At 45.4% G+C, this 15219-nt stretch overlaps 1 long non-coding RNA gene across 1 annotated transcript; it reads left to right on the top strand.

Moving 5' to 3' along the window:
• The first annotated feature begins 10083 nt into the window (after positions 1–10083).
• On the top strand, positions 10084–12831 carry LOC118076470 (uncharacterized). The gene is made up of 2 exons (XR_004691501.2): positions 10084–10316; positions 11811–12831. It is a non-coding gene; the product is annotated as an uncharacterized LOC118076470 (long non-coding RNA).
• The last annotated feature ends 2388 nt before the right edge of the window (positions 12832–15219 follow it).

The raw sequence follows: 15219 nt of genomic DNA, 5'->3' as shown, positions 1-15219 counted from the left end.
ACACACCTGACTTTGGAAGAACACAAGACAAGCTATTCCAGGAAATTTTGGGTTGCATCCAACTTTAGTCCCACTCAGATTAGCCCCATTGAAATTAAGGAGCATGTCTAACATATGCCAAATAATTTCATTTTGCACCTTCCAAATTTTCTGCATTTTATCCAACTGAGTTACTCTAAGTAGACCCATGGAGGGTGTATATATACTCGGTGAATATCATATTATTTTTTTCTGATTTTAATGCTAGTGCTTCTGCCCTATTTTCTAATATTCCTTTCACATGGCAGTACCTGTTGTGTTGTGGAAGGGTGGCTTTTGATTAATATGTCGGCACATTGTGCTAACCAGTGGGTGTGGTGTGACACATTGATCATCATTGGCCACCCTTTCCTCGCATGTGTGTTTGTGTTCCCCTATGAGTCCCCCATGAAAACAGCAGGAAATAGCATTATGCCAGTATACTGTCCCAAATTGTGTCACATTTCATAGAAGATGGAGCAAGCTTGTTTTCTACTGCTCCATAGATTGGAACCCAAACCAATGGATTAAAGGTAGGTAAAGGCAAGAGGTAAAGGACCCCTGGATGTTTAAGTCCAGTCAAAGGCGACTATGGGGTTGCGGCGCTCGTCTCGCTTTCAGGCTGAGGGAGCCGGTGTTGGTCCACAGACAGCTTCCCGGGTTATGTGGCCAGCAGGACTAAACCACTTCTGGCGGAACAGGACACTGTGATGGAAACCAGAGTGCATGGAAATGCCTTAGCGGTACCTATTTATCTACTTGCTCACTATGGGAGCTCACTCCGTTGCAGGGATTCGAACCGCCGACCTTCCAATTGGCAAGCCTAAGAGGCTCAGTGGTTTAGACCACAGCACCACCCGCGTCTCTATGATTCAGGGTACAAGAACAGAGATTCCAATTAAACATTAGGAAGACCTTTCTGGTGGTAAGAGCTGTTCAGCAGTGCAGTGGACTACCTCAGAAGGTTTTGGACTCTCTCTCCCATCCAACAGAGGTTGGTCGTCCATTTGTCAGGGATTTCTGTTTAACTGTTTAACTGTTTAACAGGGGTTTGGACTAGATGACCTTTGGGATGACTTCCAACTACGATTCTATAATAATAATAATAATAATAATAATAATAATAATAATAATAATAATGCTGCAAGAAAAAAATAAAAATAAAAATATTTTCAGTATTTCCATCCTTGATGACAACACTTTAGAAGTTTGGACTCCTCCATCCTATTACCAGGTGAGTCAGCAAGGAGTCGGCATTCACTTTGAAGAAGCTCAACATCACATGTTCCCGCTGATTTAGACACATGGCAGGGATTACCTGATTTAAAGGGTGTTGCCCCAAGACATCAAAGATCTCCGGTGCATGAATCATATGATACTCAAAGCCCTGGCAGCGCAAGATATAGTATTAAGAACCAGCTGTTAACTTGTATTTATACATTTCAATGCAATAAAACAACTTTGACCTTAAAAAAATATTGATGGTGTGCAACGAGATGTTCTATGGCCCAGATTTTATTTATTTATTTTTATTGCCTTGATAGCGCTCCTTCTCCTTCCTGGAGCTCAATGGTTCTCTTGTTCCTTATTTAATCCTCAAAAGAATCTTGCGAGTTAGATTGGGATGAGAGGTGTTGATTGACCCAAGGTCACATCCAGTGAGACTCATCGCCTCTCCCAAGTCCTAGTCCAACACACTAAGCAATATATTTCTTTGATGGTTCATTTTGCCCTGACAACCTCTGTGGAGATTGCCTGATTTAAAGCAAGAAGTTTTAGATTGCCTGATTTAAATCAAAAATGTTGATAGGTTTGCTCCACCCCAGCCCACCCTGTTTCTCCTTTTAATTTATGTATTTGTTCATTTCTTTTTCTTTTTCTTTAGTGCGTTTAATATCTGCCTGCCGCCCTAAGGGCCAAGGGTACATTACAACCATATCAAAACATGGCCTCAAAATCATTCAAAGTAATCCTCCTTTGAAATTGAATTATGCGTTTTCCTTTGAAAAAATGAGCAATACTGTATAGGTTGCATCCGGGTAAGACCTACTCTGAGGAAACCCCTTAAAATAAATGAAATTGAATTCAGTTATTTCTTGCTTCTCTCTCCACAGAGCTCAAGGTGGCATATACAAAGTGTTCAAGGTAGCTTGAGGGTTGCTGGGGGGAATTGTTGCTGGATTTTTTTATTTTTATTTTTTATTTTAGATCTTGAGATTCATGTGGAAATTGTTCAGTTCAGTTGCGATGTTCTTATTTATTGTTTATGGCTACATTTGTTATGTTGCAGTTATGTATTCCTTCACCTATCTGGACCCTGCAATCATCATAGGAGGCCCTTCTTCATGTGCCTCCTTTACGAGAGGTCAGAAGAATGGCAAGAGAAAAGGCCTTTTCTGTAGTTGCTCCCCATTTGTGGCACATTCTCCCTAGGAAGGCTCACCTGGTGCCTTCGTGATTTGTTGTTGGTTAATCGTTTAGTCGTGTCCAACTCTTTGTGACCCCATGGGCCATAGCATGCCAGGCACTCCTGTCTTGCACTGCCTCCCACAGTTTGGTCAAACTCATGTTCGTAGCTTCGAGAACACTGTCCAACCATCTCGTCCTCTGTCGTCCCCTTCTCCTAGTGCCTTCAATCTTTCCCAACATCAGGGTCTTTTCCAGGGAGTCTTCTCTTCTCATGAGGTGGCCAAAGTATTGGAGCCTCAGCTTCAGGATCTGTCCTTCCAGTGAGCACTCAGGGCTGATTTCCTTCAGAATGGATAGGTTTGATCTTCTTGCAGTCCATGGGACTCTCAAGAGTCTCCTCCAGCACCATAATTCAAAAGCATCAATTCTTCGGCAATCAGCCTTCTTTATGGTCCATCTCTCACTTCCATACATCACTACTGGGAAAACCATAGCTTTAACTATACGGACCTTTGTCGGCAAGGTGATGTCTCTGCTTTTTAAGATGCTGTCTAGGTTCGTGATAGGTGTAAGCAAAAAGTCCCTCTCCAACCAGGCCTTTGGTTGATTATCATCCTATATCCTTTTAAATGTGTTTGTGGGACGGCAGGTTATTGTTTTGTTTTTATTCCCCTTTTTGCATCTTATCTTGTAGTTTTATGCTATGTGAACCACCCTGAGACCTTTGGATGGAAGACAGTATGCAAATGCAATTAAATAAAAAAGGAAACAAAATGTTGTAAACTGCCTCGAGCATGGCTTGAACTGTGGAAAGGTGGCATACAAATAAAATTATGTATGTATGTATGTATCTACTGCATGTAGATACATGGCTCTACCCATCTTCATTTAATCCCTTCAAGATCACTGTGAGGTAGGTTAGGCTGGAAGGCAGTGGCTGGCCAAAGGTCATACACAGTGAGCTTCATGGTTGAGTGTGGATTCAAACCCTGGCCTCTCCCAGGTCCTCTTAACACTGAGAGCCAGTGTGGTGTAGTGGTTAAGAGCAGTAGACTCATAATCTGGTGAACCGGGTTCATGTCTCTGCTCCTCCACATGCAGCTGCTGGGTGACCTTGGGCTAGTGACACTTCTTTGTTGTGGGGGTTGTGGGGGAGGAAGGGAAAGGAGAATGTTGGCTGCTTTGAGACTCCTTTGGGTAGTGATAAAGCGGGATATAAAATCCAAACTCCTCCTCCTCCTCCTCTTCTTCTTCTTCTTCTTCTTCTTCTTCTTCTTCTTCTTCTTCTTCTTCTTCTTCTTCTTCTTCTCTGCCCACCAATCCCAGGTGCGCAGCAGAAAAGCCTTTGGTCCTCCGACGGGCTCTGCTCCGCTTGGCAGCGGCTGCTGGCTGGCCTTGCTCTTCAATCCCCGGACTCCAAATCGCAGCCCCAGACTCTCGGCCTGGTGCCCCTGAGAGCCTGGCACCCGGGTGCCCCGCACCCCTAGAGCCTAGGGGTAAGCCGGCCTTGGATGCTGCCATGCCCCGGGAGGAGGATGTCATGAGTGATGATAGCGGTGAAGGTGGCTGCGAGGAAGCATCCCATTGCCTCTTCATGGCCACCGCAACCAGCCTCCTCCCTTGGGCAGCGGCGACTGGAGGGCAGGTGAGGAGGAAGAGAGGTTGCCTCTCCTACAGCCCAGCCCCTAGTGACACACTGGCTCTAAGGGGATGCAGAGGGCAAGGACCCCGCCGGTGGGAAGGTAAGGGGAGCAGAGTGGAGTGCAATGAGTATTTTTTAATCATCATCATCATCATCATCTGATTATGCATCTGAGTCTAATTTTGCCCCCTTTCTAAAATGTATTGATTTGTGTGTGCCTCTTTTTTGTAAATCTACTAAAGAATAGAATAGAATAGAATAGGGATTAAGAGGTGTTCTCAGGACAGTGGGAGGCATGTTTATTGTTTCCCTTTGGGGAAGTGATAGTGACACTCACCATTCTTCCGACAGGAAATGCTCTATGAGTGGAGGGACAAAAAATAGAGGGTTGAGGAGGGTCAGTTGGGGAGGAGTGAGAAATGCCCCTAGTGTCATCCAAAGAATGTTGGAGAGTATGTTGCATTTCGCCCACACAAGTCACAGTAAATAATGACATAGCAGAGCATCACAATTAGGTACAACATAAATAATATAAAACAATTCACAAACAATCAGTAAAACAATTGCAAGTCATCAGCAAAACAGCCACCTTCTATAAAACACTATTAACAAGAGATTTAAAAAATAATAATAGGCTGAACGGCACAAAAAACAAGTCCTATTATAAAATTCACAAAGCATTACAGCCCTCATAACCCACAGAATGATATTAAGAACATTAACAAACTAACAAACAAACTAACAAATTAAGCACTGCTGAATTCACACTCTCTCACCCCCACCCCCATGACTCATAGTCTTCCATAGAATTGGAGAGTTGCCAGGGACCCAGAGTTCCAACTCCTAATGAATTACCTGCTACAGTTGCCTCAAAGTGATGTACAGTAAAGACAGAAAGGGGGGGGGGGGGAGAGAGAGAGATTTTATTTGTTTGTTTGTTTGTTTAAAAACAAAACAAAAAACAGCTGATACATTTAATACAAATCTAAAACAATGCAAAATAGACACCAATGTCAAGGAACCATTTATCTACCTGGAAAATGCTGCTTGAACAAAAATGCCTTCATTTTCCTCCCCTGGAAACAGTAGATCTAATGCATGGGTTGGCAAACTAAGGCCCGGGGGCCAGATCCGGCCCAATCGCCTTCTAAACATAGCTGCCAAGTTCTCCCTTTTTAAAAGGGAAATTCCATTATGCTGAATAGGCTTCCTCGCGAGAAAAGGGAAAACTTGGCAGCTATGCTTCTAAATCCAGCCCACGGACAGTCCAGGAATCAGTAGAATGTGTGAGTAGAATGTGTGCTTTTATTTAAAACGCATCTCTGGGTTATTTGTGGGGCAGAGGAATTCCTTCATATCCACACACACCCATATAGTCTCTCTCCCCCCCCCCCAAAAAAAAGGTCTGAGAGACAGTGGGCTGGCCCCCTGCTGAAAAAGTTTGCTGACCCCTGATAGTGGGTGCCTCTCATATCTTGACAGGAATGCTGTTCCACAGAACAAGGGCGGCCACACTATAAGCCCTGCTTTGGGTCACTGTGGAGTGGGCTTCAGACAACAGTCAGTCACAGCTGTTGATTTCAGCGCATCTATTCTCAGCAGGTTTTATCTGGACACAACCTTATATTTCTTTTTAAAAAGAGAAACAGGGCAGGGAATAGGAACATGTCACATAAAACACACACACACACACACACACACACACACACACACACACACAATATCCCTACTGAATAAGAACCAAAGGCCCATCCTGCTTTGCAAAGTGGCTGGCAGAATGATTCCCAGAAGCCAATCAAGACTGCATATATCCTTCCAATATTAAATATTCAGAGGTGCATTGCTTCTGAATGTGGAAAATCCCATTTAGATATCACAGTTGTAAGACATGGCTAGACTTATCCATGCCAACCCAATGGAGGCACGGGCATTGCTGCATCCTTTAGGAGACACACACTGAATGAGGATACATTTCTCTCAGTCCTGGAAGGGCCCTTTAAACCCATTCTGGATGCGCAAGAATTACCCTGCTGGATCAGACCGAAGGTCTATTCTAGTCCAGCATCCTGTTTTCCACAGCAGCCAATCAGATGCCTGTGGGAAGCCCACAAGTGGGGCAGGAAGGAAATAGCCTTTCCATCTGGTTTCTCCTCTTCAACATCTGGTATTCAGAAGAGCACTGTGAATACAGAGCTTCCTTTTGACCAGTGTGGCTAAGAGCCATTGATAGACCTCCCTTCTTCCTCTTAAAGTCCTATTAAAGCCACCTGAGTCAACACCTCTGATTTGATTAGATATCTAATATGCATGCACTATGTAGATATTAATATTAATCAGCCCTGAGTGCTCACTGGAAGGACAGATCGTGAAGCTGAGGCTCCAATACTTTGGCCACCTCATGAGAAGAGAAGACTCCCTGGAAAAGACCCTGATGTTGGGAAAGATTGAGGGCACTAGGAGAAGGGGACGACAGAGGACGAGATGGTTGGACAGTGTTCTCGAAGCTACGAACATGAGTTTGACCAAGCTGCGGGAGGCAGTGCAAGACAGGAGTGCCTGGCGTGCTATGGTCCATGGGGTCACGAAGAGTCGGACACGACTAAATGACTAAACAACAACAACAACAACAACAACAACAACAACAACAACAACAACAACATGTAGATGTACCTACATTGAGACAATGTTAATACAATGTATTCCTGCCAACCTAGCAGTTCGAAAGCATGTCAAAATGCAAGTAGATAAATAGGAACCGCTACAGCGGGAAGGTAAACGGCGTTTCCATGTGCTGCTCTGGTTTGCCAGAAGCGGCTTTGTCATGCTGGCCACATGACCTGGAAGCTATACGCCGGCTCCCTCGGCCAATAATGCGAGATGAGCGCGCAACCCCAGAGTCGGTCACGACTGGACCTAATGGTCAGGGGTCCCTTTACCTTTACCTTTAATACAATGTATAAGATTACAGGCAGGTAGCCATGTTGGTCTGCCGTAGTCAAAACAAAACAAAACAAAATCCCTTCCCAGAGGCGTCTTTCCTACTGGGGCTACTGGCGCAATGCGCCAGGGCGCCAGCCTCTCAGGGGCGCCCCAGCAAGTGGGGGAGCTGCGCGGCTTTGCTGGCAGCAGGAGTTCAGGAGGGCGCAGTGGAAGAGGTGGCGGCTGGATGCTGAACCTCCCAGCATCAGTTTGCCGCCCTCGCCCGCCTTCTCCATGTCGTGCCTTTAAGCCCAGGGAAATGCAACAGGGGGAAGCCAAGGGGGGCTTGGACAGCCACACAGCCGCCGCGTAGGCATTGCAGCCTCTCTGATGGGGCTGCGGAAGGAATCTCGAGAGGGGCCGGCAGGCCGAGACGGGAAGGTCAGCAGCAGCTGTGTGCGTCTTAAAGGGGAAGAGCGCATGAGAGAGCTGGAAAGAATTGCTCCCTTTCTCCGCACTTTCGCCTGCTGCTGCCCAAGGATCTCCCTTCCTGGTCCTTCAGTGGGAAGAGCCGGGATGCTTCCCCCCCACCCCACCCCACCTTACACACTTCTAAGAGGGCCTGGGGGAGGATTACTTGGACGCTGGTAGAGGGGTCCCGGGGGAAGCCTTGTTAGTCTGTTGCAGCAGAAACATGAGTGTATTGCGGTGCTTGTTTTAGAAACATTGGGGATGTGCCTCTGTGGATCAGGCTTCAGCGGCGTAGCGAGCCGCTGCGACACCCGGGGCGGCGAATTGCCATGCACCCGGGGGGGGGGGCATGGCATCACTACGTAACGGTGCATGCATATAACGTTAATAATAATAATAATAATAATAATAATAATAATAATAATAATAATAATAATAATTGAACCTGTCCATCTGGCTGGGTATACCCCGTCCATCTGGCTGGGTTTCCCCAGTCACTCTGGGGGCTTACAACAGAAAAATGAAATAATCTATTAAACATTAAAAGCCTCCCTAAACAGAGCTGCCTTCAGATGTCTTCTAAATGTAGAGGGGATCGTAACCCCCCTGCAACTTCAAAACGGAGCCTAAACGGAGCGTCCAGGCTCCAGGTAGATAGTCCACTGGCACAGCATGCCATGCCATGCCGAGCGGGCTTTTTACCAGGAGGCCTTGGGAGCCACTGGGTGGGGCGCTGACTGCCACCCTCCCATAGTGGAACCTGGGGTGGCCTGCCCCCTACGCCCCCTAGCTCTGCCCCTGTCAGGCTTATATCCCAAGTGTTAAAACGTGGGGGGCACCAAGGGATCCTTGCACTTAAGATGGCCCTGTTACTTCCAGTAGCACCTTAGAGACCAACTAAGTTTGTCATTGGTATGAGCTTTCGTGTGCATGCACAAACTTCCTATCTGAAGATGGGTGCTGCACATGAAAGCTCATACCAATGACAAACTTAGTTGGTCTCTAAGGTGCTACTGGAAGGAGGAAAATTTAAAATGTATAAGAGTAATCACTGGGCATCACTTGTCAACATTGGGAATGGTTTGCTCATAAATGGTAGCAACTTTATGATGGGCACTGACTACACATGATGGTGATGAAAGAATCTCTTCTGGAGTTGGGCTCCATGCTATAATATGGCAACTGGATTGCGTCTGAAGTGAAACTGGTTTTAGGAAGAAGCCCCGAGCTCCTGCTGCAGTTTTGCTGGGTCACCCCACAAATGAAAGGGAGCTCCTCCTCTCCCCACTGCATTCAGCGGCAAAAGCTGGTAGATCTTTATAAAATCTTCAGATAAGTCATGGCTGCCGAATGTATGAACATTGCCTATCCTTGATCTCCCAGACTTCAAATTTGACTGTATTAAATTCACTCTTCATTACGGTTAGGAGCATACCCTCCAACATTTCTCTGGTGGAAATAGGGACACCCTATTCCATAATAATAGTATTAATATTAATATTAATATATCTGACTGAGTGGCAGCTTCCAACACATATGAAAGCATAATAAAACATTAAACATTAAAAAAACCTTCCCAATACAGGGCTGCCTTCAGATGGCTCGGCGGTTAAATAAATCCATACCCTCCAACATATCTCCAATGGGACATTCTACCATACCCTCCAACATTTCTCTGATGAAAACAGGGACATCCTAGGGAAAAGTGGGACATTCCAGGCTCAAATAAGAAACCGGGATGGCTTTTGTAAATCCAGGGCTGTCCCTGGAAAATAGGGACACTTGGAGGCCCTGTTAAGAGCTTTGAGCTTCTATGGGTTTAGTCCGTCTTGATGGTGTAGTTGAAAGGTAGGCAATGTGGTATGCTCACTTTAACATAAATCTAGTGGAGGGGGATTTCATTCCAGAAAATGGCATTCCTATTATAACCATTATTTTCTTTAAAAAGAAAAAAGAAACATAGAATTACAGAATAAAAGAATTATAGAGTTGGAAGGGACCCCTAAGAGTTGGAAGCCCCCCCCCATTTAGTCTAATGCCTTACAATGCAGGAATCACAGCTAAAGAATCCTTGACAGATGACCATCCAACATCTGTTTAAATACCTCCAGTGAAGAAGAGCCCACCACCTTCCATAGTCATAATCAGAAGGTTCTTTCGGTGCCTACAAAAACCCCACAACCGTCTCGAATTAGATTTGGCTTGTGGCATACCACTATGTTGGTAAGGGCCATTGGGGGTTTGGCCCAGGCATGTGGGTCCAGATTGGACCCTTACCTCAATCGCAAGTCACTCTTGCTCAATGGTGCATCCCTTGGCAAAAGTAGTGTGAGCACACCAACATGAAGCACATCAAGATACAATGAGGAAAATGATGTGTGCTTTTAATTGTGACCCATGTGGACTAGAAGGAGGGCATGGCTGACCAACTGGGATTTGTCAAGCTCTTCCAAGGTAGGTTTTGTAGGGTGCTGGGTTCACCCAGTTCAGCATGACCAATGCCTACCCAAAATTTAGCAATGGCCATCCAAGGGTAGCATTATGTCTATCCCCCAGCTTGTTAAATATGAAAGAGCAGCAGGGTGTTGACGGGCATGGCATGCTGAGTTGACACTGAGATGCCTTTGATAAACTAATAGCCCCAAAGGAGGGAGGAAAAGACAATTAAAGCAATTAGGATGTTGCATCTGTGTGAGTGAGCGTGGCCTACCTGGGCTGATAATTAATTAGGATTTGAAAATCATGTGCACAAGGGATGTCTCATAATCAAAAGACTGCCCCAGATAGGGTATAAAAGGGCAAGGCATCCAACACTTCTCCAACATCCTCACTTGATCTCCATCGTTCAGAAGTCCAAGTAAGTCCTTGCAGTGATACAGTCTTTTAGTGATGCTTCAGAGCTTTATTTGATTCCTATTGTTTTCCTAATGTGGCAGTGGTGGTTGGATCTCAGAAGAACATTACTTGACTTTGTCTTTCTTTCAAATGATTCCTCTCCTAGTCCTTATTTACTTACAGTGGTGTAGCAAGGGGGGGCGATGGGGGCGGGTCGCCCCTGGTGCCACCTTGGAGCTGGGTGACACTCGGCACCCCCCATGGGGGAACTTTTTTTTTCTGTTGCATGAGATTTTTCAACTGTTCTTATATGTTCTTTCAATGCTGATTTCATATCTGAAGTCGGTTTTGTTCTGTAAGATCTAGTCCCCCCCCCCAATTCATGATTTTCACTTTTCACCAGAGCCAGAGCCGTGGTTTTTTTTTGGGGGGGGGAGGTGACAAAAAAAAATTCCACACTGGGTACCACCTGGGCTTGCTAAGCCTCTGTTTACTTATTTGAAAATATCTTGGCTGTAGGTTTTAGAACAGCTGGTGCTGGACTCCAGTGTTGTGTTGTAGGAAGAGTGTTGGACTAAGACCTGGGAGACCAGTTTTCAAGTCCCCATTTGGCCAGGAAGCTCACTAGGTGACCTTAGGCCAGCCACTGTCTCTCGGCCACTCAATACCTCGGTGGATTGTTGTGAGGGTAAAATGGGAAGCAGAGAAGCATGTACACAGAGAAGCATGAACTCCTTAGAGGAAAGGGAGGATAGAAATATAATAAATGAATTATCAGCCTTGGTCAACATTGCCAGTTACCAGGTAAGATGAGAGGTGGAGTCCAACTTCCTCCCTCTTGCCTTAGAATAAATTCATGTGGATTTCCAGCTTGGGGAATATGACACTCCTGCTGTTGCTGAAATATAATTCCCCTCATCCCTGGCCATTGGCTGTGTTTGGTGTGGCTGGTGGAAATTGCAGTTCTCTAACAAAACTCAACTCCATCTACACTAGATTAGATAAATTAATGTAGTTAACGTGGTAATGTCTATTAATTTCAGTGGGTATACGCTGAATATAATTTAGTTGTCTGTAACCCTCTAATGGCAAAAAGGGTTTGGAACCTTTAGGATTGTATCCAATAATTCTGGGAGGTATAGTTTGTTAAAAGTGTTGGGAATTGTCAAGAGACTCCCAATTCCCCTCACAGAGACACAATTCCCAGTCCCCTGTGAAGAGGGCTTGTTAAACTACTCCGAGAACTATAGTTCTGTTTGGGGAATAAGGGACAGACTTCTGACAGCCTTAACAAACCACAGCTCCCAGAATTCTTTGGAGGACGCCATGATTGTTGCAAGTGATGCTATAATGCTTTTACATCTATGGTGAGAATGTGGCCTTAGTTTTGATCCAGCCCACAGTATTGTGCTCCCCTCAGTGTTACTCCATTCCGACACTTGACCCTTTCTGAACTTCGCTCTGCCTAGTCAGAAGTTCCTCCAAGTTGACTCTGCTCTGTGCTGTGTTGTTTCAGATCCAACTCCTTCTCCAAGCAACATGAGCATCTTCAAGCACCAATCCCAGTGTGACCCAGGTTATTGCAGACCCACCTCCTCCAGCAGCTGCCATGGAGGCTCTGGGCATGGCTACAGCTCTGGAAGTTGTTATGGAGGCTCTGGGCATGGCTACAGCTCTGGAAGTTGTTATGGAGGCTCTGGGCGCAGAACCCGCTATAGTTCTGGAAGCTGCTATGGTGGCTATGGGCAAGGAGGTTACGGGCGAGGCTACAGCTATGGCAGTGGTTGCTATCAGCCACTGAGCTATGGTGGTTTTGGTTCCAGAGGCTGGGGCTATGGTGGTCAGGGTTGCGGACGTATTTGCTACCAGCCAATAAGTTCTGGCAGCTGGGGTTACGGTGGCCGTGGTTGGTACCCACAAGGCGGATATGGTGGCTTGGGCTATGGTGGGTACGGATATGGGGGCTGTGGTTATGGGGGCCTCTATGGCCGTGGCTCTAGCTGCTATCAGCCATGCTATGGCTATGGATCCAGGCGTGGAAGCTTCTCTTACCCCATCGTCCGAAGGAACAGCATCTGTGGACCCTGTGGACCCTGCGGACCCTGCTAAGCCCTGGAGAGGACCTTCTAGTGGAACGTGAAGAACCAATGCAGGCGCAACAAATCCATCATTAAGCTTTGCCGGGCTCTGCTTTCGGAAATGCTGAGCCCTGAAGAATCCCAGCAGGAATCAGTGGGTACGCAGCACTTCTGCAAACCAATCCTGTACCTGCCTCTGTTAAACTGCTCTTTACTTGCTCCGGACTGTTGTCTCTATAAAGGCAGATCTAACGATTTATGCTGTGGCCACTTATTGTGATATAGATATATTTTGTCTCCAATGTGACAATAGAAACATCATTTAGGTCTCTGCCTATGTCCTTTCACTCAGATCAAAGCCAACGGTTTTGCAATGATACAATCCAGTTTATGATCCCAAATTTCAAACGCCAACAATAATAACCAACCCAATAAATAAAAGCTTGCTTTGCATCATAATTCCAGTCTTCTCGTGTTGTTTTATTGTCCACACACCTAACCTTTGGTTCTTCCTCCACACAAATGCGGGTAAATACTCCAAATAGAAAGTAAAGCTTATATCTGACACTACACAGCATTCTGTCACACTTGACCATGACCAATAAATAGAACCCAAGATGTGCAGATGAAGGAAGTGGGATGCAAACGAGAGCCCACTCAGGTCTTGCAATGTCACTGAGCTCCATAGCAGATAACCAAAGGGATATAACATGCAACACAGCTGGTTGGGATCAAAACCAACCCACATGCCCCAGAAGGATTATTTTGGGGTCCCACTGCTTTCCCCAGGGAACCCCTCAGTTTAGTGCTGAATTGGAAAAATGCCACTCTTTTTTGCAAATTGACTTTTGTTCTAATTCAGTGCTAAACCACAGGCTTTTTCTAGGGAAAACAGCAAGACAAAAAAAACAACCCACTTGAATCGATGCCTAGAAGTCATGGACGAGCAAAAGAAATCTCATACCAAAAGAAGGGTGAATGAGCCTTAAGGGCAATAAACTCAATGGTAGAGCACCTGCTTTAGATGCAGAAGGCCCCAAATTCAATCCCAGGAATCTCCAGGTATGGCTATGAATTTCCCCTGAGTCTGAAACCGTGGAGAGCTGCTTCATGGTCTCACTTGGTATAAGACAGTTTCAGATGTTCTGCCCCGGGTGGTGGAGGACTGAGGATGTAGCAATGACTCCGCTACTCCACTACACCTTGCCATGGGCCAGACAGGCTTTGGATAACCCATAAGGCACTAATCATTTAATGAAAATAGGGGCACTATTATTTTAATTGGCAGCAAGAGCTTTCATAGCTCAACACTGGGGGGAAGCGGAGGTGTCCACAGAAGCTGAGAGGGAAATTAAATGCTGGAGTTTAATTAACTTTGTTAAATTGGCTCATTGTATTAAGATTAGGGAGGGAGTAAATGCTACAGTAGAATGAGTTAATCCCTTCCAACTCTACAATTCTATGGTTATATGATTCATCTAGGTGGAATGAAGTAGACTGAGCTATTAACTACAGAGTTACGGGTTCAGACAACACCTCAGACCATGGTTAACAAGAAACAGAAGCAAAGGGTTGCAATTTCTACCTTGCCACCATGCCAAAAAAGGGACATTTAGAAGACACCACATTGTGTATTCCTGAGCTGGACCTCAATTGGTGATTTTAATGGTCACTTTGGAGGAGGAAATCCACCACAGGAAAACCAGCTTGTGAAGAGTGTCCCTATGTTCCTCTATAGCAGGTCAGAGACAAGGGGGCAGTGGTTTTTCAGAACATAAGAAGCCAGACCATAACAGCCTGGACCATTAGTCCATTGAGCTCATTATTTCCCATACTGAATGGCAACAACTTTACAAGGGCTTCAAACAGGAATTCTTTCCCAGAGCTACCTGGAGGTGCCGAGGATTGAACCTGGAACCTTCTTCGTGCAAAGCAGATGTTTTATTACTGTGTTGTGACCCTTAAAATGTATGTCAAGTAACCAGGAACATAACAACACAGGAAGCTGCCTTACACTGAGTCAGACCACTGGGGTCCATCTAGCTTAGTATTGTCTACATCAACTGTCAGCAGCTCTCCAGGCTTTGAAGTATTTCCCAGCCCTACCCAGAGATGTTGAGGGTTGAACCTGGTACCTTCTGCATGCTAAGCAGTTGCTCTACCATTGAGCCACTTCATTTCCTCCATAAAATAGAGACTACCCCTATTAGACAGGGTCAATCAGCGTGTTTGCACATAGCAGCAAACCAACCTAAGTACTTTCAAAGGTCTAGTAGTGGATCAGAGTCACAGGTAGCCGAAGATCCCCAGCAGGGTCCCTGTTTCCAGTGTTAATAATAATAATAATAATAATAATAATAATAATAATAATAATTTATTATTTATACCCCGCCCATCTGGCTGGCTGGGTTTCCCCAGCCACTCTGGGCAGCTTCCAACAGAAATATTAGAATACACTAATTTCTTAAAGATTAAAAGCTTGCCAAAGCCTCTGAATCAAAACAAAAGTGAACTTTTTAGCCACTGAGAAGAAGTCTTTCCACTATTTGTGCTGATTGCAGCCAATCAGAGTGAGAGTTGGCTGCTGAGGACGGGTTCCTACGGTCCCCCAGGAGAAGGTGTGTTGAAAGAACACCAAGAAGGAGTTGTTCTATGAGCTCCAAAGGTCAGCATTTAGGAATGTTAAAAACACAAGGTGCTCCTGTTTCAAGGTAATGGTGTGCAAATTCTCTCATGTACTATGGAATATCAAGAAAAAGACAACTTAAGTCATTTGAAAAGAAGATATTGGAAAACTCCAAATCATCTGCCCATATTTATCCACAAAAAATAGTAGATCGAGTTGAC

Source organism: Zootoca vivipara, chromosome 16, assembly GCF_965207765.1.
Source record: "Zootoca vivipara chromosome 16, rZooViv2.hap1.1, whole genome shotgun sequence".
NCBI lineage: Eukaryota > Metazoa > Chordata > Lepidosauria > Squamata > Lacertidae > Zootoca > Zootoca vivipara.
Note: the sequence above shows the minus strand (reverse complement) of the source record. Positions and strands in the feature narration are given on the sequence as shown.